Here is a 4,906-nt window from a genome sequence, read left to right as displayed (position 1 = left end):
AAATTTCTCCATGCCTATTGTTATTGTTACGTAACTATTCCTGTTGTTTCGTAGTATTACGATCTTCAAAATACCTGTAATGTCAATTGTCAACAAGAAGTACAGTTGCTTTGAAAAGCAACGCTGTAGGATAGTGGGCCTTAATTATGTCAAATGATTGCTCTTGATAAGATATAATCTACTGTTTTCTAGCTTAAGCTACAAACAGCGCCGATTAATGCTAGTTGTAAGCTAAATATAGATCGAAAAAGTGTTTAATAACAGTTACATTTGAAGAGGTGGTTTATGCTTTATAGTAGGCTAATTTTATGAAAGTACCGATAGTGGTGGTAAGGTGACAATGCAGAAACGTGAGCAGCAATAGCGCAAGAAACTAAATTGAAAAAAGTTGTAACTACCATTTTGTTAACAACTTTAGACTATCACATTTCTAGATTTGGCTATTTTGTATTTACTTTTGTTACATCTTTACTGAACCTTGTATCATAATGTCCAAGCGAAAGTATGATACTGCATACGTAAAATATGGTTTCATCTAAATTGAGCACAATGGAGAAGTTCTTCCACAGTGTGTGGTCTGCATGAAAACATTGTCCAATGCGTCTATGAAACCCAGTCTGCTCAAACGCCATCTGGAAACAAACCACGTTGATAAAATGAACAGAGATCAGAGCTACTTCCAGCGATTGGGCGAGAACGTGAAGCGGCAGCGTTTGGATAAAACTGGCCAGATCCAGCAGAAGAGTGTGGAAATTGTAAAGGCATCTTATGAAGTCGCTTTCTTAGTGGCTAAAAACATGAAAGCGCACACGATTGCAGAATCTCTTGTTCTGCCAGCGGCTAAAGTCTTGGTCAGGCGAGTTATTGCAGAGCAGGCGGTGGCAAAGTTAGAGAATGTTTCTCTCTCCAACAACACCATGAAACGTCGTATCGAAGAAATGTCAGTTGATATCGCCGACCAAGTGATTGCAGGAGTAAGAGCTTCGAAGTTTGGATTTGCGATACAGCTTGATGAATCTACAGATGTTACTAACTGCTGTCAATTGCTTGTCTACGTTCGATTTGCACAGCACAAGGTGGTAAAAACTGAATTATTGTTGAGCCATGAGGTGTCCACTACAACAAAGGGAAAAGATATTTTTAACATTCTGGATGACTTTTTCAAGAAAAATGATTTGGATTGGGAAAAACTTGTTGCATGCACGACAGATGGGGCTCCATCTATGCTTGGCCGAAAGTCTGGGTTTCAAACTTATGTTAAAGCTGTGTCACCAAACGTCACAAGTGTTCATTGCTTTATACATAGGTTTGCCCTTTGCGCTAAGGTTCTGCCTGCAAAGTTGTTAATGTGCTTGAACAGGGTTGTCAAAATTGTAAATTTTGTTAAAACGTCGGCTTTAAATACTCGACTGTTGAAGGTACTCTGTGAAGACCTCGGCTCAGACCACACTTCTCTCCTCTATCACACAGAAGTGCGCTGGCTCTCACGTGGAAACACAACAAAGCGTCTTTTTGAAATGAGGGATGAATTACTTTTATTTTTCAAAGAGAAAGATCACGACTTTCAAAACGATTTAGGGGACGAGGAATTCATCGCAAGATTGGCATACCTGTCAGACATTTTCGAAGCTTTCAACCATTTAAACATGTCATTTCAAGGAAAAAACTGCACTGTTGTTGACTTTGTTTCCCAACTAAAAGCCTTTGTTCGGAAGTTGGAACTATGGAAGAAAAATGTTGAAAACAAGCGCTATGGAATGTTTAAGTTTCTGTCAGCTCTTGAAGTGGATATTAGTGATAATTTTTCCCAGGAAATCATTCACCATCTCTCATTATTTAATGCTGAATTGTCACATTATTTTCCAGATGTAATAAATTGTGTCTATATCGCCGACCCTTTCTCAGTTAACCCAGCCGATTTACCTGTTGGGACTGGGGAACAAGAGGAGTTAATAGACATTCAAGAGGATCAGTCAGCAAAGAAAAAACAGAAGGAATGTTCTCCAATAAACTTCTGGCTCGATATGGCTTCTTCGTATTCAACGCTAGCTTCCCATGCTGTTCCACAGCTACTGATTTTTCCTTCCACGTGGGAATGCGAGCAGGGATTTTCAGTTATGATGAACATTAAGTCAAAAAATCGAAACCGACTAGATGCGCCCGGAAATGACTTTCGATGCGCTGTTACCAAATTTACACCACGAATCGACCAATTGGTGAACAATAAACAAAAACAAAAATCTCATTAAATTTGGTTGTGGTGCTTCACTATTGTTTTAGTAGGCTAACATTCTTTTTCTGAATAAAAATGATTCGTTTAAGTTAGACGTTCTGCAAGAAGTGGTACGCATGGCAGTACAGAGCGTCCAAGTGGTACGAGATCCTAAAAAGGTTGGGAACCCCTGATGTATAGTAAATGTGACAGGTAACCACAATCACATGCCTAAAGCTGCAGAAAATCTTGGTCAGCTAAGGAGTGTCATTGCCAGTCCGATCATGGAAAGGTTTATAAAATGATGAAACAATCTTTTCTGAGAATGTATTTGTGGATTCTACTGCCAACCTTGATCAGACTAATGCTTCATTGACCGTATTTTGTGGTAATCCCATTGGGGCATTACCATTAGAAGCTGTAGTATCCAGAGGGCAAGACTAACGGTGCTTCACAAAACATACATCACTTTTCAAAAACATAAGACAACATCCAACTTATCATCACATCATTTTAGGCCTTCAACTGCTCAAAACCATGCTGGGGGAGTTTGGATTTTACTACACATGCTCACCAAAAGTCTTCATGACCGATGACTGTGCAGCTGAGACCAATGCTCTTCATGAGGTATGGCCAGACTCCAGCACACTTCTATGTATGTATTTTATGTCTTGCAGGCTGTGTGGAGATGGTTGTTTGCTGTCAAAAATTCATAAAGATTTAAGACCAACTTTTATGATGGCATTCCAAAAGATCCTGCACAGTCAAACAAAGGAAGATTGTTAAATGTACATTATGACCTTAGCAGTTTGTCAGAGATTTGACAGTGCCTTTTGTTTTTGAGGTATTTAGAAGTTGCAATTTGCATAATATTAAGAAATAATTATAAGCCAGAACATTGTGTGTAGTGAATGTCATGTACAAAAAAAAGGTGATTTGCTTTGCAACCGCTGGGAGTCAACCATCCGCATAATTAAGGACATCGTTTTCAACAGGTAAATAAAAATAACATGTTAAATATTTGTAGTAAAAGTGTTGACTCATTCGTGCTGCATTTCGCAACTGAAGTGTACAGCACACATTTCGTCAACCACATTCTAAATGTGATTCTTAATCGAAGGAAAAAGATCACTTTGGAATCACCGCCAGTGGACATGGATAAGAACAGTCCAACAGATACTCCAACACTCTTCACTGTCCTCGGTGAAAAGGATGACAATGTCTCCTATGCGGTTGACGTTGCATGTGCAAACACCAGAAAAGTGTAACTACCCATGGTCATCATCTCCATTCTGACCAGCTGTATCAGGATCAGCATCTTAAAAATACATGTATGCAAGCGTTGCTTTGGGTGTATAAATACCACTTGGCCGCTGTGACCAGCCTGTACACAATTTCTAAATGCTGTGGCTAACCTGTAAACACTGCGTGGCCGCTGTGACCAGCCTGTAAATACTGCGTGACCGCTGTGGACAAGCTGTGAATATGAATACCACGTGACCGTTGTGGCCAAACTGTAAATACAGCGTGACCACTGTGACCAACCGCTGTGACAGGGGTTACTTTTAGAACTATCGGGTAAATTTAAAAACTAACTATGCCAACAAGTAAATTAAAAGAAAATGGTTAAGCATCCACGTTAAAAAAGGATTACGAATCATTGCTATCTTATACTACGTTTCCATGGCCACTTGCGCACATAGCCTGAAAACATGGCCTGTTCATTTACTCGGCCCCAACCAACAGGCGCAAAACCGTTCGCGTTTCCATGTCCGTTTTGTGATCAACCAGTCGTATAAATGTAGGGGAAGCACCGTACGCGGTATGAGCAGAAGTTGTCTGGCTGAGTATCGGACCAAATCAAAAAGCAAGAAAATTTGTCATGAATCATCAAATAACTGAAGATTTGACTCTCTTGACTATTTTTGCAATGCATATATCAGTTTTAGTTATTTTATTGCATAACCAAAGTCATTGCCTTCAGACAACAGGCATGTTGGTTGCACAAAAGTCTAATAGTTCAGCTACAGTTGAGAAGAGAAGGTTTTGGATGCTTCAGAGGTATGTAACGTTCATAATGTTCACTTTTATAAATAACTAATGTTATTTTTATGCAAAAACAAGATCTACTGATTGGTGGGATACTGTGGTAAAAAATTTTGATGACTCGGATTGGTTAAGACATTTTAGAATAAGAAAATCAACTTTCGAGCAGCTTGTTGCACTACTGAGTGAAGATTTGAAACCAGGTTATTAATGTTCATAATATTTGGTAGAAATGTGTATATCAGATTATAACAACATTATGGTAAAACTATAATGATATGAATTTTTAGATGACAGATCAGTTAGAGCACCAATATCACTTGAAAAAAGGATTGCAGTTGCCATATATAAACTAGCTTCAGCTGCTGAATTTAGAGTTGTGGGAGTTACATTTGGTATTCACAAAACATCTGTACATCGATGCTTACACAGGTAAACCTGTAGAATAAAAAGTGCAACAATAACATTTATTTAAACTTCATTGTTATTTCCAGGTTTTGCCAGGCCCTGTGCAGAAAACACAAAGAATTCATTCATCTTCCCGATTCCAATGAAGCACAGCAAATTGCAAATCAAAATCATCAAAAATCAGGGTTTCCTCAGGTTTTTGGAGCAATTGATGGATGCCATATACATGTAAAAGCACCA

At 38.8% G+C, this 4,906-nt stretch overlaps 2 pseudogenes; both read left to right on the top strand.

Moving 5' to 3' along the window:
* Nucleotides 1-488: 488 nt before the first annotated feature.
* Nucleotides 489-2,249, top strand: LOC145234131 (zinc finger BED domain-containing protein 5-like; annotated as a pseudogene).
* A 190-nt stretch (nucleotides 2,250-2,439) lies between these two features.
* On the top strand, nucleotides 2,440-3,480 carry LOC145234130 (uncharacterized; annotated as a pseudogene).
* The last annotated feature ends 1,426 nt before the right edge of the window (nucleotides 3,481-4,906 follow it).

The sequence above is a fragment of the Phallusia mammillata genome, chromosome 6, assembly GCF_965637545.1.
Source record: "Phallusia mammillata chromosome 6, kaPhaMamm4.hap1.1, whole genome shotgun sequence".
NCBI lineage: Eukaryota > Metazoa > Chordata > Ascidiacea > Phlebobranchia > Ascidiidae > Phallusia > Phallusia mammillata.
The sequence above is the reverse complement of the archived record's forward strand: the minus strand, read 5'-3'. Positions and strand labels throughout refer to the sequence as shown.